The following is a 27,578-nucleotide window of genomic DNA, read 5'->3' on the forward strand; positions in this document are numbered from 1 at the left end:
TCCTAATCAGTATCATGTACAATCCATATTTGTGACCGGAAACCTGTGTAATATACAGTAGTATAATACACAGGTATTCATCTCAACCTGTAAATGAATTTTTCCCCCCCATTTCGCCCCAGGACTTTGCCGAATATGTAAAGACTAAGGGGCCGGTTCAGGTAGCTCCGATAAGCTCGCTGTCACATGGATCGGGTTGGCAGGTCCCCACCTCGCTGTCACATGGATCGGGTTGGCATGTCCCCACCTCGCTGTCACATGGATTGGGTTGGCAGGTCCCCACCTCGCTGTCACATGGATCGGGTTGGCAGGTCCCCACCTCACTGTCACATGGATCGGGTTGGCAGGTCCCCACCTCGCTGTCACATGGATCGGGTTGGCAGGTCCCCACCTCGCTGTCACATGGATCGGGTTGGCAGGTCCCCACCTCGCTGTCACATGGATCGGGTTGGCAGGTCCCCACCTCGCTGTAACATGGATCGGGTTGGCAGGTCCCCACCTCACGGTCTGACGTCTGTGTTATCACGGTATCCAGAAAGATTTATCGCCAGTCAGACACCGTTTGGTAGGAAGATGCCAACACCGCTCGGGATAGCAGTGATCTGAGATCTGCCTGTGCTCTCTGCCTGGGGTCTGTAAGAGCTGCTCAGAGAGAGCTGCATCTCCCTGCACAGAGAGAGCTGCAACTCCCTGCACAGAGAGAGCCGCATCTCCCTGCTCAGAGAGAGCCGCATCTCCCTGCTCAGAGAGAGCCGCATCTCCCTGCACAGAGAGAGATGCTTCTCCCCGCACATAGAGAGCTGCATCTCCCTGCACAGAGAGAGCTGCATCTCCATGCACAGACAGAGCCGCATCTCCCTGCACAGAGAGCCGCACCTCCCTGCACAGAGAGCCGCACCTCCCTGCACAGAGATGCATCTCCCTGCTCAGAGCTGCATTTCCCTGCACAGAGAGAGCTGCATCTCCCTGCACAGAGAGAGCTGCATCTCCCTGCACAGAGAGAGCTGCATCTCCCTGCTCAGAGTTGCATCTCCCTGCACAGAGAGAGCTGCATCTCCCTGCTCAGAGCTGCATCTCCCTGCAGAGAGAGCTGCATCTCCCTGCACAGAGAGAGCTGCATCTCCCTGCACAGAGAGAGCTGCATCTCCCTGCACAGAGAGAGCTGCATCTCCCTGCACAGAGAGAGCTGCATCTCCCTGCACAGAGAGAGCTGCATCTCCCTGCACAGAGAGAGCTGCATCTCCCTGCACAGAGAGAGCTGCATCTCCCTGCACAGAGAGAGCTGCATCTCCCTGCACAGAGAGAGCTGCATCTCACTGCACAGAGAGAGAGCTGCATCTCACTGCTCAGAGCTGCATCTCACTGCACAGAGAGAGCCGCATCTCCCAGCACAGAGAGAGCCGCATCTCCCTGCACAGAGAGAGCTGCATCTCCCTGCACAGAGAGAGCTGAATCTCCCTGCTCAGAGAGAGCTGAATCTCCCTGCTCAGAGAGAGCTGCATCTCCCTGCTCAGAGAGAGCTGCATCTCCCTGCTCAGAGCTGAATCTCCCTGCTCAGAGAGAGCTGCATCTCCCTGCACAGAGAGAGCTGCATCTCCCTGCTCAGAGCTGCATCTCCCTGCTCAGAGAGAGCTGCATCTCCTTGCACAGAGAGAGCTGCATCTCCCTGCACAGAGAGAGCTGCATCTCCCTGCACAGAGAGAGAGCTGCATCTCCCTGCACAGAGAGAGCTGCATCTCCCTGCACAGAGAGAGCTGCATATCCCTGCACAGAGAGAGCTGCATCTCCCTGCACAGAGAGAGCTGCATATCCCTGCACAGAGAGAGCTGCATCTCCCTGCACAGAGAGAGCTGCATCTCCCTGCTCAGAGAGAGCTGCATCTCCTTGCACAGAGAGAGCTGCATCTCCCTGCACCGAGAGAGAGCTGCATCTCCCTGCACAGAGAGAGCTGCATCTCCCTGCACAGAGAGAGCTGCATCTCCCTGCACAGAGAGAGCTGCATCTCCCTGCACAGAGAGAGCTGCATCTCCCTGCACAGAGAGAGCTGCATCTCCCTGCACAGAGAGAGCTGCATCTCCCTGCACAGAGAGAGCTGCATCGCCCTGCACAGAGAGAGATGCATCTCACTGCACAGAGAGAGCTGCATCTCACTGCTCAGAGCTGCATCTCACTGCACAGAGAGAGCCGCATCTCCCAGCACAGAGAGAGCCGCATCTCCCTGCACAGAGAGAGCTGCATATCTCTGCTCAGAGCTGCATCTCCCTGCACAGAGAGAGCTGCATCTCCCTGCACAGAGAGAGCTGCATCTCCCTGCACAGAGAGAGATGCATCTCCCTGCACAGAGAGAGCTGCATCTCCCTGCACAGAGAGAGCTGCATCTCCCTGCACAGAGAGAGCTGAATCTCCCTGCTCAGAGAGAGCTGAATCTCCCTGCTCAGAGAGAGCTGCATCTCCCTGCTCAGAGAGAGCTGCATCTCCCTGCTCAGAGCTGAATCTCCCTGCTCAGAGAGAGCTGCATCTCCCTGCACAGAGAGAGCTGCATCTCCCTGCTCAGAGCTGCATCTCCCTGCTCAGAGAGAGCTGCATCTCCTTGCACAGAGAGAGCTGCATCTCCCTGCACAGAGAGAGCTGCATCTCCCTGCACAGAGAGAGAGCTGCATCTCCCTGCACAGAGAGAGCTGCATCTCCCTGCACAGAGAGAGCTGCATATCCCTGCACAGAGAGAGCTGCATCTCCCTGCACAGAGAGAGCTGCATATCCCTGCACAGAGAGAGCTGCATCTCCCTGCACAGAGAGAGCTGCATCTCCCTGCTCAGAGAGAGCTGCATCTCCTTGCACAGAGAGAGCTGCATCTCCCTGCACAGAGAGAGAGCTGCATCTCCCTGCACAGAGAGAGCTGCATCTCCCTGCACAGAGAGAGCTGCATATCCCTGCACAGAGAGAGCTGCATCTCCCTGCACAGAGAGAGCTGCATCTCCCTGCACAGAGAGAGCTGCATCTCCCTGCTCAGAGCTGCATCTCACTGCACAGCGAGAACTGCATCTCCCTGCTCAGAGCTGCATCTCCCTGCACAGAGAGAGCTGCATCTCCCTGCACAGAGAGAGCTGCATCTCCCTGCACAGAGAGAGCCGCATCTCCCTGCACAGAGAGAGCTGCATATCTCTGCTCAGAGCTGCATCTCCCTGCTCAGAGAGAGCTGCATCTCCCTGCTCAGAGAGAGCTGCATCTCCCTGCTCAGAGAGAGCTGCATCTCCCTGCACAGAGAGAGCTGTATCTCCCTGCTCAGAGAGAGCTGCATCTCCCTGCTCAGAGCTGCATCTCCCTGCTCAGAGAGAGCCGCATCTCCCTGCACAGAGAGCTGCATCTCCCTGCTCAGAGCTGCATCTCCCTGCTCAGAGAGAGCTGCATCTCCCAGCACAGAGAGAGCCGCATCTCCCTGCACAGAGAGAGCTGCATATCTCTGCTCAGAGAGAGCCGCATCTCCCTGCTCAGAGAGAGCTGCATCTCCCTGCACAGAGAGAGCTGCATCTCCCTGCACAGAGAGAGCTGCATCTCCCTGCTCAGAGAGAGCTGCATCTCCCTGCTCAGAGAGAGCTGCATCTCCCTGCTCAGAGCTGCATCTCCCTGCTCAGAGAGAGCCGCATCTCCCTGCACAGAGAGCTGCATCTCCCTGCTCAGAGCTGCATCTCCCTGCTCAGAGAGAGCCATATCTCCCTGCACAGAGAGAGCTGCATCTCCTTGCACAGAGAAAGCTGCATCTCCCTGCACAGAGAGAGCTGCATCTCCCTGCACAGAGAGAACTGCATCTCCCTGCACAGAGAGAGCTGCATCTCCCTGCACAGAGAGAGCTGCATCTCCCAGCACAGAGAGAGCTGCATCTCCCTGCACAGAGAGAGCTGCATCTCCCTGCACAGAGAGAGCTGCATATCCCTGCACAAAGAGAGCTGCATATCCCTGCACAGAGAGAGCTGCATCTCCCTACACAGAGAGAGCTGCATCTCCCTGCACAGAGAGAGCTGCATCTCCCTGCTCAGAGCTGCATCTCACTGCACAGCGAGAACTGCATCTCCCTGCTCAGAGCTGCATCTCCCTGCACAGAGAGAGCTGCATATCCCTGCACAGAGAGAGCTGCATCTCCCTGCACAGAGAGAGCTGCATCTCCCAGCACAGAGAGAGCCGCATCTCCCTGCACAGAGAGAGCTGCATCTCCCTGCTCAGAGCTGCATCTCCCTGCACAGAGAGAGCTGCATATCCCTGCACAGAGAGAGCTGCATCTCCCTGCACAGAGAGAGCTGCATCTCCCAGCACAGAGAGAGCCGCATCTCCCTGCACAGAGAGAGCTGCATATGTATGTATGTCTTTATTTGTATAGCGCCATAAAATGTACATAGCGCTTCACAGTAGTAATACATGTCATATAAATGTAACGGGTATTCCACCCCACCCAATCTCATATGTAGTGTGGGTGAGTAGAACATGCGGTGTTACCGGTGTGGTGCGTATACCTGTCAGGCTCACAGGCAGTCTGAGCCTCCGCTAATGAGAGCCTGGGGTGAATCCTCTGGAACGGATCTTCGTTTGCAGCGCCTCCACCTATGTAGGATTCTATGGAAATGTAGAATGACCCTACATAGGAACCCACTCAGAAACCACATACACAGTATTATGGATAACAGGTTTACTGAATGAACAATGACAACACCTTACTTCAAAACACTATATCAATAACAGTGCCTCAATACAACTGCGTACCATCCCCCCACCCACATGTCCATCATCACATTCCCCTCAGTCTCTGGAGTGTCCACAGCAATAAAGACCAGTGTGAGTGTGAGGGGTAGCGCTTCCCTGTGTTGGGGCCCGGTGGTGCACTTAACATACACAGAGGTACCTTCCGAGCACTCCGATGCTCGGGACTGCAACTGTCTTCTAAAAGGGTCAGACGTCCGTCTGATCCTATCCAGGTACTTCTGCAGTGGACCCCAACGAGGGTCCCACCGCTCCACGGGAACACAACAGTCTCTTGGTACAGCAACCGAACCACAGGAACAGCCACGCCGCTATCCCTGTCTATCCTTAACTAATCCTAGCGTGACAGGAACCCTAACCTAGGGCCTGTCCCTGATGAACCGCAACCTGGGTGGCTTAGGGGAACTCTCCTAGGGCCTGCGGAGTAATACCCTGCCCCACTCCCCTAGCTACCCAGTCCCTAACTGTATCTACTACTACTACTAGATACTCCTAACAGCCTACGCACCTGCAGCCGACACACAGCTCACACTGTCAGCCTGCAGGGATGCACACACGCTGCACACACTGCGCCCAGCACATGCAGCACAACACACACAGAACGGTACACACCATTCACTGGAGAGGGAGAGTCTATCTGGGACCTAAGGGGTTAATAGTATTCCTACTCCCCTAACGAGGCCCAGTCTTGACTCCCACTAACAACCGACTAACCTGAGTGACCCGCAGCAAACACACTGCACACACTGTGCCTATTTGCCAGTGCGCACAGCACTACCCGCTGTGGCACTGCCAAACCTGCACATTACACACACCTAAGGGTGACCTCCCTATCTAGGGCCGTCCCTTATCAGTTACCCACTAACCTGGTGGGGAGTTGGGGCCTACCTGGAGGGTGAGGGTACCTATCAGGATGCAGGAGCTGCACTCACTCCCCGCATCCTTCCTTCCCCTTCAGCTCCTCTGCTCCAACTGACGTGACTCATGCAAAGCCCGGGAAAATGTATCTCTTTCCTCCAGGGCAGTCCTGCAGCCCTATTGGCTCCTATCAAGCACCTGGTGCCTGCCTCGCTATGCCTCATGGGAATTGTAGTCCCGAGGCCCCTACAATAACATTGAGGCCGCGTGCGTGCCTTCCCTCTGCCTACACAAACCTGTAATGGCCGCCGCAACCTCTCACTAACTTCCCTTACTCTCGCGCGACTCTCCTGCGCCTTCCCTGCCCTCACACAACTGTTCCCTGGCTCTAGGGTTCTCCCTGCGCATGCGCGACTCTGCCCTGTCTCTCGCAGCCTCCCTGCGCATGCGCGAGCTAACTGGGCTGCCGGGGACTCACTGCGCATGCGCGAGTTGAAGCGCAATGGCGGCGCCCTGTGCAAGAGCCGCCGGAGATCTCCTGCACTCCGGCGAGCTCCTTCCTCGGCCCCCACCCTCCTGAATGGCCGTCGGGTTTGCCGCTTGCCTCTGGCAGTACCCGACAGCGTCCGTGGCCACGGAGGCTCCCTGGGGGGTGAAGGAGGGAAAAAGGTGACCTGGCTACACTCTCCCCTTGGTGAAACACCCAACGCCCTCGCTTGGGGAACGACATAGCATGGTACAATTTTACACACTGAAAATTTTCGTGGCATAACCCGTACACATAACATATCGGCTGCAACATCCCTGAAACCCAGCACATCACACCCATTATTACCCGAGGCTGGCTGAGACCATTTGTGGGGTGCCCCTGACTGATCATGTGGGGGTACCTCACTTTTGCGTCCGTGAGCCTCCCCCAGAAAAATTTCTTGGAGAGCACACTCTACAGCGACAGCAACTGGCTCTTCGCTACTTCCTCCCCCTGGTGGAAGGAGTAGCACAATGTCTCTGAAACAGACCTTTACCCGGTCATCCGCGGCAGGGATGCGGTAGACCAGGAGGCCAGGACCTTTCCCGCGGTCCACCACCTGGCGAATGGCACGCTCCTTTTTGGGCGTAAAGGAGGCCAGTCTCCCTGGATCGTCCTTTACACAGTCCTTGTCCCTACGGACTTGTGAGGCTTCCACTGAGAAGCGAGCACTGGGAAATGTCTCGGTTCCACCTGGCAGGGGGGAAAAAGTAGACACCTTACCCCTGCGGTGAATCACGGGGGCCAACAGGTCCTCGGGGACGCTGTCAGTTCCCACCTTGGTGGTATCGGGACCTGCCCCTGGCACTTCTGGGGCAGTCCACTTACGCGCTGAAAACTCGGGAGCGTTGGATCCCAGTCCTGGGACCACTTGTGTCGGAGCACACGGGCTCACACTCCGCTCAGGAACCATAGCTTTGGCCTTCTTCACGGCCACCTCCATCGGAGTCTGTGAGGAACAAGGGGGTTCCTTACCACTCGGCTGGCTGACGATGGGCTTCCCTTCTTCCGGAAGGATCGGCGGTAGACACTGGTCCACTCTCTCCTCTGGACAGCTACCTTCTAGTGAGGACACCTCCGCCAGGACGCGATGCAGAGGGGAACCCTTCACCCGGGCGACCAGACTTAAGGAGCCATCGTGCTCCGCGGTCACCTGGAGGCTCACCCCCGACACCCCTGGGGCAGTCGACTCACCCTTGTCGGCGTTAGGTACTGGTCCCCATTCTAGGACCGAGGGTACCTCTGTAGTAGGTCGGACTGACCATTGTAGGGCACACGGGCCCACAGCATTGTCCGCAACATCGGGACACACTTCCTCTAGGGCACACGGGCCCACAGCAGGCTCTGCATTCGCCGAGATAGTGTGTTCCTTGGTGTCACTGAAGTGGTCCGCCGGCAGGCGCATCACCACAAGTGACGGGTCGCTGGATTCACTAGAAGAAGGTGGGGGTATATACACCTTACCCTGTGATTCCTCTGTCTCACTGCTGGGGTGGTTCGCCGGTAGGCGCATCGCCACCGATGGGGATTCAACCTTGTCCGCTGGCAACATCACGATCGGATCCTCCGCCAACGTGTTGCTCGGCTCCAGGATTGGCTGATCCGGGTTCTGTGGTTCCTGCTCAGGAACCAGGTCTAGAAGGTTCACTTGGGCGCACTGGCCCTCCGAAATGTCTATGAGAAAGGTAGATGGGTTAGTTATACTGACCGGCTCTTTAGGCTGGGGCACAATAGGTTTTAAGAACCAGGCACCGCAATCTTCACATTGAGGCTCCCACGCCAATGCCGCTCTAGAACAGTCACATGTAGGGCTAAAATACTGTATGCTCAGTTCTCCATCCACAGTGCCGGTCTTGAAATCCAGCGGTAGCTGAAATAGGTCGGCTCCTTGGACATAAGCTTTTTGCAGGCATGTGCACATTAATGTAAGGGCTTTCACTCCTGGCACGTGCCAGGCCACATACACATTGGGGTGTACTCCCTTACAGTCTGTTTCATCATCATTATCAGAAAACCAAGAGTATTTCATTTATGTCGGCCACAGTGCCCTTTTCCTCGGTCTGTCCTGTAGCCGCCAACGGCACGGGTTGCAGAGTCGGTATCCTGCAGCAGCCACACATGCGTCCCCAGGCCAATTTACAAAATGAGCAGTCACCCTGGTTACAGAAACATTCCAGGCACCCATCCTCGTTCGCGTCTTCCAACCGCCCCTTTATCAGGCACGTCAAAACACCAAAGTTCATACTACCCGACGGACTCAACGATTCTATCATACACGGACACAACAAAAAGGATACGGCCCCGGCCTTCGTCGGCCAGAGTCCATATGACGGCGAGCAATTTTCTTTGCCCCCAGTACTTTCTTTGATGGAGACAGCAGTTACGGATGAAGGCTCACAGTGCTTGCTCCCCCTGGTGGAATCTGAAGGAGGGGCAGCACACTCTTTCATTGAGTGACTCTGGCTCGTCACAGAGTTATTCAGTTGGCGGGGGCGGGGCTTAGGATTTCCCGCCAAGCTCGGACAGTCTGCAACATTTTCCCGCGCGGGCGGGAAATCAGCACGTGACTTCTTCATGGCGAACAAAAATAGCACAATTTAGAAAAAAAATATACCGGGCACCCCAGGTCTATCTCAGCAGCGCCTCCAAATGTAACGGGTATTCCACCCCACCCAATCTCATATGTAGTGTGGGTGAGTAGAACATGCGGTGTTACCGGTGTGGTGCGTATACCTGTCAGGCTCACAGGAGGTCTGAGCCTCCGCTAATGAGAGCCTGGGGTGACTCCTCGGGAACGGATCTTCGTTTACAGCGCCTCCACCTATGTAGGATTCTATGGAAATGTAGAATGACCCTACATAGGAACCCACTCAGAAACCACATACACAGTATTATGGATAACAGGTTTACTGAATGAACAATGACAACACCTTACTTCAAAACACTATATCAATAACAGTGCCTCAATACAACTGCGTACCATCCCCCCACCCACATGTCCATCATCACATTCCCCTCAGTCTCTGGAGTGTCCACAGCAATAAAAAACCAGGGTGAGGCGCATGCGCGGCGACTGAACTGCATGGACGTCTGAGCCATTTGCTCCGTCTTCAGCCGGCGGCAAAGTGTAAAAAACTAACAGCACAACGAAATAAATAAATCAATAAAACTGACTCAAAGCTGCCTTGAGACGGCAGGATGTCAAAGGGGACTCGCTCAAAGCGTACATCTACAGTCCTCACCGATTATTTCACGAAAGGGGATACCGCACGTATGAAGAGCCAGGAGAATATGGCGCGCAGCGGCTCCGAATCGGAGGAGGAAGAGGAGGTTGGAGCAGAGGGGGGAAAAAACACCACGGACAACCCAATTGTCAGACGAAGCGATCTGAAAGAATTCTGCCAGGATATCAAGAGGTGCCTGCAGTCTGAATTGGCGGCAATACGGGCAGATATACGGGGGATTGGGGAGAGGACTGACTCGTTGGAGAGGAAAATGCATGCCACAGCAAAAGCACTCCAACGCACGGATAAACAAGTGGCACGGGTACAGGATTCGGTCAGAGAGATTGTGGACAGGCAAGAGGATGCAGACAATCGAGACCGAAGAAACAACCTACGTATACGAGGGGTGCTAGAAACAGAGACAGACCCTGAGGATTTTATGGGGAGATGGTTGCAACATCTAATGCCTGACCGAGCAGAACGAGACCTACACCTCGATCGTTGCCACAGAGCACTGAGAGCTAAGCCCCAACCTGGAGACCGACCACGTGACATCATCGCCCGATTCCATTTCTTTCGAGTTAAAGAAGCTTTTGGACAAATGACCAGAAACGAGGTGGAGTTCGAAGGTCACAAAATACACGTGTATCAGGACATTTCCCCCACTACCCTAATAAAAAGACAACAGTTGTCCCCAATCACGAAAGTCCTAAGAGATGAGGGAACCCGGTATAGGTGTCTGTACCCCTTTGGCCTTCTGGTGATCCAGAACGGTAAGGCCCACACTATAAGGCGCCTTGAAGATGGCGTCCCCTTCCTTACAACACTGGGGCTCCAGGATAAGATCCCAGAGGGGATGGAAGCAGGAGAGCCAGCTCCCGAGCCAGCATGGAGAGAAGGCAGAAGAGGGGAAAAAAAGAAACAAGCCCGCAACACTAAGTGAAGTTCCCCGCGATAGTTCCAGTTAATTGACACTCGCTACCTGTTACAGATGAGGCCTAGATGACGCAGGCTCAGCCCCGGACTCCCTCAGGTCAGTGGCGCCCCTGTCCCGGAGCTCGGACGGCGTTCCCCTCCAAATGGCGGCCATCTTGGACTGACATTCACCACACACTGAAAGAGAGGCGGAGCGGGGAGGAACCAGGGGAGGAGCTATCTCCTCTCGCGAGACACGGAAGGGATGGTAGCCTTGCCACACACAAGATGGCGCCGCGATCGGAAGGAGAGATGACGACACAAGAGACGGCCGGCGAGCGCACTAGTTACCCGCGCGGGACATTGACAATGCACTCGACCCAAAGGGGAGGGAGGAGGGGGAGCCGGGGGATATAGGAGGGAAAAAGGGAAAGTACAGGGAAGCGAGCAATGAGGGAGAGCAGGTAGTAGAGGGGGCAGATCTCCAAACTAGAGGAGAAATAGAAAACATAAGGAGCGCCCTAAAATAAATAAATAAATAAAAAATATATATATATAAACAAAAAAAAAAATGTGACACAGGAAGACATTTTAGGGCATTTGGAGCACCCTGACCTCAGTACCCTCGATCTTGGATACTTGACCCCTACCTCAGCCTCACAGCTAGGCGACACAGAGGGAGCACTTCTTTTGGGCTCCACGAACAGGCCATATTCATAGAGTACAGGTAGTGAACATACAGTTTAAAGGTTAGAGTTAGAGTTAAAAAAATTACAGTTGCATTAGAGGCTATCTTTAAGGCCCATAGTTCTGATTAAGGAGCCCATCTGGTTTACAAAAAGAAGGGAACCAAAAGCAGTAGAGTTAGTCTATTAGAAAAATAGCTGTTAGTGTTTGATAAGTTGTATATGCAGATGCCGCTGCCGGCCGGAGCTGCAGTCTGGTCGGTGCCATGAACCTACAACCTCAACTCGGGGAACCCGCCCCGAAGTGCGAGGAAGTCCTTGGGAGGAGGGGAGTCGGGGCCGCCAGGCAGGCAGGCGGAGGCCTGGAAGTGAGTCCAGGAGACCCCCACATTCCAAAGGCATGGGAAGGGCAGTGGCCTGGGGCCACTAGTATCTTCCCCACTACATGTACCCTCCCTATTGTCTCTTTTGTCCCCATTGTGTACCCCACCCCCCCCCATATCTTCTACCAAGGTGGAGCAACGTTGCGGCCTGAAGCACCGCAGGATGTCACAGGGACGCGGGAGACCCCGAGGACCATCGGGCCACCTCGCTGGAAATCTCGACTGACGACAGGTGAGGCACACCATATAGTATGGCACTAAAGGTCATATCACATAATACGAAAGGATTAAACTGCCCCCGCAAAAGAAAGGTAGCCCTTACAGACTATAGGAGAAAGGGTGCGGACGTGGTACTACTACAGGAGACACACTTTAGCTCCTCCAGCTTCCCAAAATACTTTGACAAATACTATACACAGGTGTTCCTATCCTCCGCAAAGGAGAAGAAACGGGGTGTAGCAATCCTTATCCATAAAGGAATAGACTTAGAGGTAGATACAATCAAGAAAGATAAAGAGGGGCGGTTCCTCCTTCTGACGGGGACTATCCAACAACAACATATTACATTGGTGTCTATTTACGCTCCTAATGGACAAGACACGGATTTCCACACTGCAACCTTTAAAGCAATTCAGAGACACACCAAAGGTGCTCTAATAATAGGAGGCGACTTCAACGCAGTGCTGAACACGACTCTAGATAGATCAGGACCCCCAAGGGTGGGCCCGCAGGCAAGACCTAAAGCACTGGAAAAAGGGCTGCGAGACTTAGACCTAGTAGACATCTGGAGGGAACTACACCCTTTAGACAAAAATTATACTTTTTACTCCCACCCACACAACTCCTTCAGCAGAATCGATTACTTCTTTGTTAATAGCAGACTGGTCCCACAGATCTCCCACACAGGGATCCACGATATTTCGTGGTCTGATCATGCACCCATAGAGCTACGGTGTACACGAATAGGTATGGACAGGCCAGGAGCAAATTGGAAATTGAATGAATCCCTTATTAAAATACCGGCGATACAAAAAAGGATAGGTGATGAAATTAGACATTTCTTTAGAGAAAATAAGGGGAGCGTCCAGTCTCATATCACCCTCTGGGAGGCACATAAAGCAACACTAAGAGGGATTTTAATTAGTATTGCGGCCAAGAGAAAGAGAGAGAGAAACGCCCAAATAATGATAGATCAACAAGAACTGAGAACCCTATGGGATCAGCATAAGCGGTCTCCTGACCCCGCAACCCTCCAAAAGATTAAAGACACTCAGACGAAACTAAATTTGTTACTCACATCTCAGGCCGAGAAGGCGCTGACTTGGTCAAAGAGGAAATTTTTTGAAAAAGCGAACAAGCCAGATACCTTGCTAGCCAGAATGCTCAACCCCAGGGGGAACAATTATAATATTCAGGCGATCAGAACACAATCAGGTACAACCTCGGCTAACCCCCAAAACATAGTGGGAGAATTTAAAAAATTCTACGAACAATTGTACGATGGGAAGAAGGTGATCCGCTCCTCTACCACAGAAGGGGCCCTTCGGGATTTCCTGAGGGGTGCGAACCTCCCAGGTCTGGGAGTGGTTGAAAGAGAGGTAATGGGTAGAGATTTCACCTCGGAAGAGGTTATGGAGGTAATCAAAAATTTGAAACCCTCTAAGGCCCCGGGTCCTGACGGATTCTCTAATCTTTACTATAAAAAATATAAACAACAATTGACACCTCATCTACTACGCATGTTTAACCAAGTATTGGAGGGAACCCCCTTCCCTCGACATATGCTCCAGGCGTCCATCTCAGTAATACCCAAACCGGGAAAAGACCTGCAGGATTGTGGTAGTTATAGACCAATTTCCCTGATTAATTCGGACATTAAAATTTATGCTAAATTATTGGCCAACCGTTTGAGTCTAGTCCTTCCCAGGCTGGTGCACCCAGATCAAGTCGGTTTTATCACGGGCAGGCAGGCAGCAGATAATACCAGACGAATCATTGATCTGTTAGAAATAGCCAATACAAGATCAATACCAGTTATGGCGCTCAGCCTGGATGCAGAAAAGGCATTCGATAGGATAGACTGGCCATACTTAGAGGCTACGCTTGGAGCGTTTGGACTGGGGGAGAGGGTGACGAGAGCTATTTTGGCCCTATATTCAGATCCGTCAGCAAGGGTGACCCACCGAGGATTCGTCTCGGATCCCTTTTCAATTAGAAGCGGCACGAGACAAGGCTGTCCGCTCTCCCCACTTCTCTTTGCTCTGTGCATGGAACCCCTGGCTGCTCAGATTAGAGACAGTAGAGACATCTCAGGTATTGTCATTGGAAGCCAGTCGCATAAGGTGGCACTATATGCGGATGATGTATTCCTGACAATCGCTAAACCCCTTACCTCTCTGCCAAACCTATTTGACTTACTCGGGAGGTTTAACAGGATCTCTGGTTTCAAAATCAATCAGGCTAAATCAGAGGCTATGAACATAAATTTGCCAAAACCATTGGAGAAGCTGATCACCCTCAACTTTAATTTTGCATGGCAACAGAATCAAATTAAATATTTGGGAATCAACGTCACAAAGACAGCCAAGATGCTATACCAGGCCAATTACCCTAAATTAATAAGCACCCTGAAAGGGGACATACGGCGATGGGCTACTCATAAAATCTCTTGGATCGGAAAGATCCACTGCATTAAGATGAACCTGCTTCCCCGCCTTCTTTATCTGTACCAAACCCTACCGGTGCCAATACGATTGAAGGAAACCCTCGCGCTTCAATCAGAAATAGATAAATTTATCTGGGGAGGTAAGAAGGCGAGAATAGGCAAGCAGATAATGCGTAGACAAACGGGGGCAGGGGGGCTGGCGGTACCTTGCTTGTTCTCATATTATAAAGCGGCACAATTATGCCAAATTGTGCAATGGCACGCCGACCCGGAATCAAAACGATGGGTCGAGATAGAACAGGAGATTTGCTCCCCAATTGACTTGAAACACCTAATCTGGCTACCTAAAAAGGTGCGATCGGGCACCAAATGGCCGCTATCCTCAATGACCAACTCACTCTCGGTGTGGGAGAGTACAAGGCTTAAGTGTTCTCTGACCCATCAAAAATCTGGTATGACCCCCCTATGGGATAATCCATTATTTGCTCCGGGATTGAACGGTCCTAAATTCGCAATCTGGAAAGCTAACCATCTCAACCGATTAACAGATCTGGAGGGTAGAAGAGGCATACAAACTTTTGATCTACTAAAATCTGATAAAAATATCCCGAATGCTGAATTCTTTAGATACCTCCAGATCAGAGCATTTTACCAGGCATATCAACCAATAAGCCCATTGACAAATTACGAAAAGCTCTGTCGCTCAGTGACAACCACTAAGGGACTCATATCGCAGTTATACAAAGAAGTGATGGGTTCGGGAGTCGAAGTGGCGGAAAAATTGGGTTATATGACCAGATGGGAGTCTGACCTAGGGGAGGAGCTGGAATTAGAGGAGTGGACAAAAATTACGACCGCGGTCTCCAAGAGCTCCATATGCACGACCCTACGGGAGAACGCATATAAAGTAATGATGAGATGGTACTACACCCCCACAAAATTAGCTAAATTTCTGCCCGGTTACTCCCCATTGTGCCCCAGACAATGTGGACAGCAAGCAGACCTGTTACACATGCTGTGGTCTTGCCCCAAAATAGTCGGAGTCTGGGAACAAATCAAAGATTGGCTAACTAGAATCCTAGGCGTTGAGATCCCATTGGACCCATGGTTGTTCCTTCTGAACAGACCACACAAAGACCTATCCAAACATACCCATAAACTGATATCCCACTTTGCAACGGCAGTGAGGGGAGAGATCACAGCACGCTGGAAACAAAATACGATCCCATTAATAGCAGCAATTCGGAATAGAATCTGGACGGTCTGTCAGATGGAGAAACTGACCAGCCTCGTACAAGACACAGGCGAAAATTACCTAAACGTCTGGATTCCATGGCTGTTCCAGACAGACATACCGGGGGTAAACAGGTCTACAATTTGGCATTGATAGAGAGAAATGCGTTCTCCTGTAGTAGTGCAGCACAAACACACTTAATGACACTAAAAATAAGAGACAGACGGGAGACATAGAGAGCCCCACGAGGGGGGCGTAGATGGAACCGGTGGGATCCCAGCCACCCCCTGTAAGAGATTGGCTGAAGGTGATAAGGCACGCAGCGGGACCACGGTAGAAGATAATTCCCTCCCCCCTCCCCACCCCCCCCTGTTTACCCTACGCGTAGCTTAGAGATGTTAGTTTGTCTGTATGTCCCCCCCCAGTCTGTCTTGTGCATAGCTAGAATACATGGACACTGGATTTTGTTCTGATTTTGTGATGGATAACAATGTATGCAATGCCTGATGTACATGTGACCTTCTAAAAAAATAAAACTTAAGTTGAAAAAAAAAAAAAAAAAACCAGTGTGAGTGTGAGGGGTAGCGCTTCCCTGTGTTGGGGCCCGGTGGTGCACTTAATATATACAGAGGTACCTTCCGAGCACTCCGATGCTCGGGACTGCAACTGTCTTCTAAAAGGGTCAGACGTCCGTCTGATCCTATCCAGGTACTTCTGCAGTGGACCCCAACGAGGGTCCCACCGCTTCACGGGAACACAACAGTCTCTTGGTACAGCAACCGACCCACAGGAACAGCCACGCCGCTATCCCTGTCTATCCTTAACTAATCCTAAAGTGACAGGAACCCTAACCTAGGGCCTGTCCCTGATGAACCGCAACCTGAGGTGACTTGGGGGAAACTCCTAGGGCCTGCGGAGTAATACCCTGCCCCACTCCCCTAGCTACCCAGTCCCTAACTGTATCTACTACTACTACTAGATACTCCTAACAGCCTAACGCACCTGCAGCCGACACACAGCTCACAATGTCAGCCTGCAGGGATTCACCCACGCTGCACACACTGCGCCCAGCACATGCAGCACAACACACACAGAACGGTACACACCATTCACTGGAGAGGGAGGATCTATCTGGGACATAAGGGGTTAATAGTATTCCTACTCCCCTAACGAGGCCCAGTCTTGACTCCCACTAACAACCGACTAACCTGAGTGACCCGCAGCAAACACACTGCACACACTGTGCCTATTTGCCAGTGCGCACAGCACTACCCGCTGTGGCACTGCCAAACCTGCACATTACACACACCTAAGGGTGACCTCCCTATCTAGGGCCGTCCCTTATCAGTTACCCACTAACCTGGTGGGGAGTTGGGGCCTACCTGGAGGGTGAGGGTACCTATCAGGATGCAGGAGCTGCACTCACTCCCCGCATCCTTCCTTCCCCTTCAGCTCCTCTGCTCCAACTGACGTGACTCATGCAAAGCCCGGGAAAATGTATCTCTTTCCTCCAGGGCAGTCCTGCAGCCCTATTGGCTCCTATCAAGCACCTGGTGCCTGCCTCGCTATGCCTCATGGGAATTGTAGTCCCGAGGCCCCTACAATAACATTGAGGCCGCGTGCGTGCCTTCCCTCTGCCTACACAAACCTGTAATGGCCGCCGCAACCTCTCACTAACTTCCCTTACTCTCGCGCGACTCTCCTGCGCCTTCCCTGCCCTCACACAACTGTTCCCTGGCTCTAGGGTTCTCCCTGCGCATGCGCGACTCTGCCCTGTCTCTCGCAGCCTCCCTGCGCATGCGCGAGCTAACTGGGCTGCCGGGGACTCACTGCGCATGCGCGAGTTGAAGCGCAATGGCGGCGCCCTGTGCAAGAGCCGCCGGAGATCTCCTGCACTCCGGCGAGCTCCTTCCTCGGCCCCCACCCTCCTGAATGGCCGTCGGGTTTGCCGCTTGCCTCTGGCAGTACCCGACAGCGTCCGTGGCCACGGAGGCTCCCTGGGGGGTGAAGGAGGGAAAAAGGTGACCTGGCTACACTCTCCCCTTGGTGAAACACCCAACGCCCTCGCTTGGGGAACGACATAGCATGGTACAATTTTACACACTGAAAATTTTCGTGGCATAACCCGTACACATAACATATCGGCTGCAACATCCCTGAAACCCAGCACATCACACCCATTATTACCCGAGGCTGGCTGAGACCATTTGTGGGGTGCCCCTGACTGATCATGTGGGGGTACCTCACTTTTGCGTCCGTGAGCCTCCCCCAGAAAAATTTCTTGGAGAGCACACTCTACAGCGACAGCAACTGGCTCTTCGCTACTTCCTCCCCCTGGTGGAAGGAGTAGCACAATGTCTCTGAAACAGACCTTTACCCGGTCATCCGCGGCAGGGATGCGGTAGACCAGGAGGCCAGGACCTTTCCCGCGGTCCACCACCTGGCGAATGGCACGCTCCTTTTTGGGCGTAAAGGAGGCCAGTCTCCCTGGATCGTCCTTTACACAGTCCTTGTCCCTACGGACTTGTGAGGCTTCCACTGAGAAGCGAGCACTGGCAAATGTCTCGGTTCCACCTGGCAGGGGGGAAAAAGTAGACACCTTACCCCTGCGGTGAATCACGGGGGCCAACAGGTCCTCGGGGACGCTGTCAGTTCCCACCTTGGTGGTATCGGGACCTGCCCCTGGCACTTCTGGGGCAGTCCACTTACGCGCTGAAAACTCGGGAGCGTTGGATCCCAGTCCTGGGACCACTTGTGTCGGAGCACACGGGCTCACACTCCGCTCAGGAACCATAGCTTTGGCCTTCTTCACGGCCACCTCCATCGGAGTCTGTGAGGAACAAGGGGGTTCCTTACCACTCGGCTGGCTGACGATGGGCTTCCCTTCTTCCGGAAGGATCGGCGGTAGACACTGGTCCACTCTCTCCTCTGGACAGCTACCTTCTAGTGAGGACACCTCCGCCAGGACGCGATGCAGAGGGGAACCCTTCACCCGGGCAACCAGACTTAAGGAGCCATCGTGCTCCGCGGTCACCTGGAGGCTCACCCCCGACACCCCTGGGGCAGTCGACTCACCCTTGTCGGCGTTAGGTACTGGTCCCCATTCTAGGACCGAGGGTACCTCTGTAGTAGGTCGGACTGACCATTGTAGGGCACACGGGCCCACAGCATTGTCCGCAACATCGGGACACACTTCCTCTAGGGCACACGGGCCCACAGCAGGCTCTGCATTCGCCGAGATAGTGTGTTCCTTGGTGTCACTGAAGTGGTCCGCCGGCAGGCGCATCACCACAAGTGACGGGTCGCTGGATTCACTAGAAGAAGGTGGGGGTATATACACCTTACCCTGTGATTCCTCTGTCTCACTGCTGGGGTGGTTCGCCGGTAGGCGCATCGCCACCGATGGGGATTCAACCTTGTCCGCTGGCAACATCACGATCGGATCCTCCGCCAACGTGTTGCTCGGCTCCAGGATTGGCTGATCCGGGTTCTGTGGTTCCTGCTCAGGAACCAGGTCTAGAAGGTTCACTTGGGCGCACTGGCCCTCCGAAATGTCTATGAGAAAGGTAGATGGGTTAGTTATACTGACCGGCTCTTTAGGCTGGGGCACAATAGGTTTTAAGAACCAGGCACCGCAATCTTCACATTGAGGCTCCCACGCCAATGCCGCTCTAGAACAGTCACATGTAGGGCTAAAATACTGTATGCTCAGTTCTCCATCCACAGTGCCGGTCTTGAAATCCAGCGGTAGCTGAAATAGGTCGGCTCCTTGGACATAAGCTTTTTGCAGGCATGTGCACATTAATGTAAGGGCTTTCACTCCTGGCACGTGCCAGGCCACATACACATTGGGGTGTACTCCCTTACAGTCTGTTTCATCATCATTATCAGAAAACCAAGAGTATTTCATTTATGTCGGCCACAGTGCCCTTTTCCTCGGTCTGTCCTGTAGCCGCCAACGGCACGGGTTGCAGAGTCGGTATCCTGCAGCAGCCACACATGCGTCCCCAGGCCAATTTACAAAATGAGCAGTCACCCTGGTTACAGAAACATTCCAGGCACCCATCCTCGTTCGCGTCTTCCAACCGCCCCTTTATCAGGCACGTCAAAACACCAAAGTTCATACTACCCGACGGACTCAACGATTCTATCATACACGGACACAACAAAAAGGATACGGCCCCGGCCTTCGTCGGCCAGAGTCCATATGACGGCGAGCAATTTTCTTTGCCCCCAGTACTTTCTTTGATGGAGACAGCAGTTACGGATGAAGGCTCACAGTGCTTGCTCCCCCTGGTGGAATCTGAAGGAGGGGCAGCACACTCTTTCATTGAGTGACTCTGGCTCGTCACAGAGTTATTCAGTTGGCGGGGGCGGGGCTTAGGATTTCCCGCCAAGCTCGGACAGTCTGCAACATTTTCCCGCGCGGGCGGGAAATCAGCACGTGACTTCTTCATGGCGAACAAAAATAGCACAATTTAGAAAAAAAATATACCGGGCACCCCAGGTCTATCTCAGCAGCGCCTCCAAATGTAACGGGTATTCCACCCCACCCAATCTCATATGTAGTGTGGGTGAGTAGAACATGCGGTGTTACCGGTGTGGTGCGTATACCTGTCAGGCTCACAGGAGGTCTGAGCCTCCGCTAATGAGAGCCTGGGGTGACTCCTCGGGAACGGATCTTCGTTTACAGCGCCTCCACCTATGTAGGATTCTATGGAAATGTAGAATGACCCTACATAGGAACCCACTCAGAAACCACATACACAGTATTATGGATAACAGGTTTACTGAATGAACAATGACAACACCTTACTTCAAAACACTATATCAATAACAGTGCCTCAATACAACTGCGTACCATCCCCCCACCCACATGTCCATCATCACATTCCCCTCAGTCTCTGGAGTGTCCACAGCAATAAAAAACCAGGGTGAGGCGCATGCGCGGCGACTGAACTGCATGGACGTCTGAGCCATTTGCTCCGTCTTCAGCCGGCGGCAAAGTGTAAAAAACTAACAGCACAACGAAATAAATAAATCAATAAAACTGACTCAAAGCTGCCTTGAGACGGCAGGATGTCAAAGGGGACTCGCTCAAAGCGTACATCTACAGTCCTCACCGATTATTTCACGAAAGGGGATACCGCACGTATGAAGAGCCAGGAGAATATGGCGCGCAGCGGCTCCGAATCGGAGGAGGAAGAGGAGGTTGGAGCAGAGGGGGGAAAAAACACCACGGACAACCCAATTGTCAGACGAAGCGATCTGAAAGAATTCTGCCAGGATATCAAGAGGTGCCTGCAGTCTGAATTGGCGGCAATACGGGCAGATATACGGGGGATTGGGGAGAGGACTGACTCGTTGGAGAGGAAAATGGATGCCACAGCAAAAGCACTCCAACGCACGGATAAACAAGTGGCACGGGTACAGGATTCGGTCAGAGAGATTGTGGACAGGCAAGAGGATGCAGACAATCGAGACCGAAGAAACAACCTACGTATACGAGGGGTGCTAGAAACAGAGACAGACCCTGAGGATTTTATGGGGAGATGGTTGCAACATCTAATGCCTGACCGAGCAGAACGAGACCTACACCTCGATCATTGCCACAGAGCACTGAGAGCTAAGCCCCAACCTGGAGACCGACCACGTGACATCATCGCCCGATTCCATTTCTTTCGAGTTAAAGAAGCTTTTGGACAAATGACCAGAAACGAGGTGGAGTTCGAAGGTCACAAAATACACGTGTATCAGGACATTTCCCCCACTACCCTAATAAAAAGACAACAGTTGTCCCCAATCACGAAAGTCCTAAGAGATGAGGGAACCCGGTATAGGTGGCTGTACCCCTTTGGCCTTCTGGTGATCCAGAACGGTAAGGCCCACACTATAAGGCGCCTTGAAGATGGCGTCCCCTTCCTTACAACACTGGGGCTCCAGGATAAGATCCCAGAGGGGATGGAAGCAGGAGAGCCAGCTCCTGAGCCAGCATGGAGAGAAGGCAGAAGAGGGGAAAAAAAGAAACAAGCCCGCAACACTAAGTGAAGTTCCCCGCGATAGTTCCAGTTAATTGACACTCGCTACCTGTTACAGATGAGGCCTAGATGACGCAGGCTCAGCCCCGGACTCCCTCAGGTCAGTGGCGCCCCTGTCCCGGAGCTCGGACGGCGTTCCCCTCCAAATGGCGGCCATCTTGGACTGACATTCACCACACACTGAAAGAGAGGCGGAGCGGGGAGGAACCAGGGGAGGAGCTATCTCCTCTCGCGAGACACGGAAGGGATGGTAGCCTTGCCACACACAAGATGGCGCCGCGATCGGAAGGAGAGATGACGACACAAGAGACGGCCGGCGAGCGCACTAGTTACCCGCGCGGGACATTGACAATGCACTCGACCCAAAGGGGAGGGAGGAGGGGGAGCCGGGGGATATAGGAGGGAAAAAGGGAAAGTACAGGGAAGCGAGCAATGAGGGAGAGCAGGTAGTAGAGGGGGCAGATCTCCAAACTAGAGGAGAAATAGAAAACATAAGGAGCGCCCTAAAATAAATAAATAAATAAAAAATATATATATATAAACAAAAAAAAAAAATGTGACACAGGAAGACATTTTAGGGCATTTGGAGCACCCTGACCTCAGTACCCTCGATCTTGGATACTTGACCCCTACCTCAGCCTCACAGCTAGGCGACACAGAGGGAGCACTTCTTTTGGGCTCCACGAACAGGCCATATTCATAGAGTACAGGTAGTGAACATACAGTTTAAAGGTTAGAGTTAGAGTTAAAAAAATTACAGTTGCATTAGAGGCTATCTTTAAGGCCCATAGTTCTGATTAAGGAGCCCATCTGGTTTACAAAAAGAAGGGAACCAAAAGCAGTAGAGTTAGTCTATTAGAAAAATAGCTGTTAGTGTTTGATAAGTTGTATATGCAGATGCCGCTGCCGGCCGGAGCTGCAGTCTGGTCGGTGCCATGAACCTACAACCTCAACTCGGGGAACCCGCCCCGAAGTGCGAGGAAGTCCTTGGGAGGAGGGGAGTCGGGGCCGCCAAGCAGGCAGGCGGAGGCCTGGAAGTGAGTCCAGGAGACCCCCACATTCCAAAGGCATGGGAAGGGCAGTGGCCTGGGGCCACTAGTATCTTCCCCACTACATGTACCCTCCCTATTGTCTCTTTTGTCCCCATTGTGTACCCCACCCCCCCCCATATCTTCTACCAAGGTGGAGCAACGTTACGGCCTGAAGCACCGCAGGATGTCACAGGGACGCGGGAGACCCCGAGGACCATCGGGCCACCTCGCTGGAAATCTCGACTGACGACAGGTGAGGCACACCATATAGTATGGCACTAAAGGTCATATCACATAATACGAAAGGATTAAACTGCCCCCGCAAAAGAAAGGTAGCCCTTACAGACTATAGGAGAAAGGGTGCGGACGTGGTACTACTACAGGAGACACACTTTAGCTCCTCCAGCTTCCCAAAATACTTTGACAAATACTATACACAGGTGTTCCTATCCTCCGCAAAGGAGAAGAAACGGGGTGTAGCAATCCTTATCCATAAAGGAATAGACTTAGAGGTAGATACAATCAAGAAAGATAAAGAGGGGCGGTTCCTCCTTCTGACGGGGACTATCCAACAACAACATATTACATTGGTGTCTATTTACGCTCCTAATGGACAAGACACGGATTTCCACACTGCAACCTTTAAAGCAATTCAGAGACACACCAAAGGTGCTCTAATAATAGGAGGCGACTTCAACGCAGTGCTGAACACGACTCTAGATAGATCAGGACCCCCAAGGGTGGGCCCGCAGGCAAGACCTAAAGCACTGGAAAAAGGGCTGCGAGACTTAGACCTAGTAGACATCTGGAGGGAACTACACCCTTTAGACAAAAATTATACTTTTTACTCCCACCCACACAACTCCTTCAGCAGAATCGATTACTTCTTTGTTAATAGCAGACTGGTCCCACAGATCTCCCACACAGGGATCCACGATATTTCGTGGTCTGATCATGCACCCATAGAGCTACGGTGTACACGAATAGGTATGGACAGGCCAGGAGCAAATTGGAAATTGAATGAATCCCTTATTAAAATACCGGCGATACAAAAAAGGATAGGTGATGAAATTAGACATTTCTTTAGAGAAAATAAGGGGAGCGTCCAGTCTCATATCACCCTCTGGGAGGCACATAAAGCAACACTAAGAGGGATTTTAATTAGTATTGCGGCCAAGAGAAAGAGAGAGAGAAACGCCCAAATAATGATAGATCAACAAGAACTGAGAACCCTATGGGATCAGCATAAGCGGTCTCCTGACCCCGCAACCCTCCAAAAGATTAAAGACACTCAGACGAAACTAAATTTGTTACTCACATCTCAGGCCGAGAAGGCGCTGACTTGGTCAAAGAGGAAATTTTTTGAAAAAGCGAACAAGCCAGATACCTTGCTAGCCAGAATGCTCAACCCCAGGGGGAACAATTATAATATTCAGGCGATCAGAACACAATCAGGTACAACCTCGGCTAACCCCCAAAACATAGTGGGAGAATTTAAAAAATTCTACGAACAATTGTACGATGGGAAGAAGGTGATCCGCTCCTCTACCACAGAAGGGGCCCTTCGGGATTTCCTGAGGGGTGCGAACCTCCCAGGTCTGGGAGTGGTTGAAAGAGAGGTAATGGGTAGAGATTTCACCTCGGAAGAGGTTATGGAGGTAATCAAAAATTTGAAACCCTCTAAGGCCCCGGGTCCTGACGGATTCTCTAATCTTTACTATAAAAAATATAAACAACAATTGACACCTCATCTACTACGCATGTTTAACCAAGTATTGGAGGGAACCCCCTTCCCTCGACATATGCTCCAGGCGTCCATCTCAGTAATACCCAAACCGGGAAAAGACCTGCAGGATTGTGGTAGTTATAGACCAATTTCCCTGATTAATTCGGACATTAAAATTTATGCTAAATTATTGGCCAACCGTTTGAGTCTAGTCCTTCCCAGGCTGGTGCACCCAGATCAAGTCGGTTTTATCACGGGCAGGCAGGCAGCAGATAATACCAGACGAATCATTGATCTGTTAGAAATAGCCAATACAAGATCAATACCAGTTATGGCGCTCAGCCTGGATGCAGAAAAGGCATTCGATAGGATAGACTGGCCATACTTAGAGGCTACGCTTGGAGCGTTTGGACTGGGGGAGAGGGTGACGAGAGCTATTTTGGCCCTATATTCAGATCCGTCAGCAAGGGTGACCCACCGAGGATTCGTCTCGGATCCCTTTTCAATTAGAAGCGGCACGAGACAAGGCTGTCCGCTCTCCCCACTTCTCTTTGCTCTGTGCATGGAACCCCTGGCTGCTCAGATTAGAGACAGTAGAGACATCTCAGGTATTGTCATTGGAAGCCAGTCGCATAAGGTGGCACTATATGCGGATGATGTATTCCTGACAATCGCTAAACCCCTTACCTCTCTGCCAAACCTATTTGACTTACTCGGGAGGTTTAACAGGATCTCTGGTTTCAAAATCAATCAGGCTAAATCAGAGGCTATGAACATAAATTTGCCAAAACCATTGGAGAAGCTGATCACCCTCAACTTTAATTTTGCATGGCAACAGAATCAAATTAAATATTTGGGAATCAACGTCACAAAGACAGCCAAGATGCTATACCAGGCCAATTACCCTAAATTAATAAGCACCCTGAAAGGGGACATACGGCGATGGGCTACTCATAAAATCTCTTGGATCGGAAAGATCCACTGCATTAAGATGAACCTGCTTCCCCGCCTTCTTTATCTGTACCAAACCCTACCGGTGCCAATACGATTGAAGGAAACCCTCGCGCTTCAATCAGAAATAGATAAATTTATCTGGGGAGGTAAGAAGGCGAGAATAGGCAAGCAGATAATGCGTAGACAAACGGGGGCAGGGGGGCTGGCGGTACCTTGCTTGTTCTCATATTATAAAGCGGCACAATTATGCCAAATTGTGCAATGGCACGCCGACCCGGAATCAAAACGATGGGTCGAGATAGAACAGGAGATTTGCTCCCCAATTGACTTGAAACACCTAATCTGGCTACCTAAAAAGGTGCGATCGGGCACCAAATGGCCGCTATCCTCAATGACCAACTCACTCTCGGTGTGGGAGAGTACAAGGCTTAAGTGTTCTCTGACCCATCAAAAATCTGGTATGACCCCCCTATGGGATAATCCATTATTTGCTCCGGGATTGAACGGTCCTAAATTCGCAATCTGGAAAGCTAACCATCTCAACCGATTAACAGATCTGGAGGGTAGAAGAGGCATACAAACTTTTGATCTACTAAAATCTGATAAAAATATCCCGAATGCTGAATTCTTTAGATACCTCCAGATCAGAGCATTTTACCAGGCATATCAACCAATAAGCCCATTGACAAATTACGAAAAGCTCTGTCGCTCAGTGACAACCACTAAGGGACTCATATCGCAGTTATACAAAGAAGTGATGGGTTCGGGAGTCGAAGTGGCGGAAAAATTGGTTTATATGACCAGATGGGAGTCTGACCTAGGGGAGGAGCTGGAATTAGAGGAGTGGACAAAAATTACGACCGCGGTCTCCAAGAGCTCCATATGCACGACCCTACGGGAGAACGCATATAAAGTAATGATGAGATGGTACTACACCCCCACAAAATTAGCTAAATTTCTGCCCGGTTACTCCCCATTGTGCCCCAGACAATGTGGACAGCAAGCAGACCTGTTACACATGCTGTGGTCTTGCCCCAAAATAGTCGGAGTCTGGGAACAAATCAAAGATTGGCTAACTAGAATCCTAGGCGTTGAGATCCCATTGGACCCATGGTTGTTCCTTCTGAACAGACCACACAAAGACCTATCCAAACATACCCATAAACTGATATCCCACTTTGCAACGGCAGTGAGGGGAGAGATCACAGCACGCTGGAAACAAAATACGATCCCATTAATAGCAGCAATTCGGAATAGAATCTGGACGGTCTGTCAGATGGAGAAACTGACCAGCCTCGTACAAGACACAGGCGAAAATTACCTAAACGTCTGGATTCCATGGCTGTTCCAGACAGACATACCGGGGGTAAACAGGTCTACAATTTGGCATTGATAGAGAGAAATGCGTTCTCCTGTAGTAGTGCAGCACAAACACACTTAATGACACTAAAAATAAGAGACAGACGGGAGACATAGAGAGCCCCACGAGGGGGGCGTAGATGGAACCGGTGGGATCCCAGCCACCCCCTGTAAGAGATTGGCTGAAGGTGATAAGGCACGCAGCGAGACCACGGTAGAAGATAATTCCCTCCCCCCTCCCCACCCCCCCCTGTTTACCCTACGCGTAGCTTAGAGATGTTAGTTTGTCTGTATGTCCCCCCCCAGTCTGTCTTGTGCATAGCTAGAATACATGGACACTGGATTTTGTTCTGATTTTGTGATGGATAACAATGTATGCAATGCCTGATGTACATGTGACCTTCTAAAAAAATAAAACTTAAGTTGAAAAAAAAAAAAAAAACCAGTGTGAGTGTGAGGGGTAGCGCTTCCCTGTGTTGGGGCCCGGTGGTGCACTTAATATATACAGAGGTACCTTCCGAGCACTCCGATGCTCGGGACTGCAACTGTCTTCTAAAAGGGTCAGACGTCCGTCTGATCCTATCCAGGTACTTCTGCAGTGGACCCCAACGAGGGTCCCACCGCTTCACGGGAACACAACAGTCTCTTGGTACAGCAACCGACCCACAGGAACAGCCACGCCGCTATCCCTGTCTATCCTTAACTAATCCTAGCGTGACAGGAACCCTAACCTAGGGCCTGTCCCTGATGAACCGCAACCTGGGTGGCTTAGGGGAAATTTCCTAGGGCCTGCGGAGTAATACCCTGCCCCACTCCCCTAGCTACCCAGTCCCTAACTGTATCTACTACTACTACTAGATACTCCTAACAGCCTAACGCACCTGCAGCCGACACACAGCTCACACTGTCAGCCTGCAGGGATGCACACACGCTGCACACACTGCGCCCAGCACATGCAGCACAACACACACAGAACGGTACACACCATTCACTGGAGAGGGAGGATCTATCTGGGACCTAAGGGGTTAATAGTATTCCTACTCCCCTAACGAGGCCCAGTCTTGACTCCCACTAACAACCGACTAACCTGAGTGACCCGCAGCAAACACACTGCACACACTGTGCCTATTTGCCAGTGCGCACAGCACTACCCGCTGTGGCACTGCCAAACCTGCACCTTACACACACTAAGGGCGACCTCCCTATCTAGGGCCGTCCCTTATCAGT

General features: G+C 52.0%; 1 protein-coding gene across 1 annotated transcript in view; it reads left to right on the plus strand.

The window, feature by feature from the left end:
* The window catches only part of LOC142462825 (uncharacterized), a 130,428-nt gene that overhangs the window by 12,497 nt on the left and 90,353 nt on the right, over positions 1-27,578 (plus strand). The gene's annotated exons all lie outside the window — the stretch shown is intronic.

Source organism: Ascaphus truei, chromosome 1, assembly GCF_040206685.1.
Source record: "Ascaphus truei isolate aAscTru1 chromosome 1, aAscTru1.hap1, whole genome shotgun sequence".
Taxonomy (NCBI): Eukaryota; Metazoa; Chordata; class Amphibia; order Anura; family Ascaphidae; genus Ascaphus; species Ascaphus truei.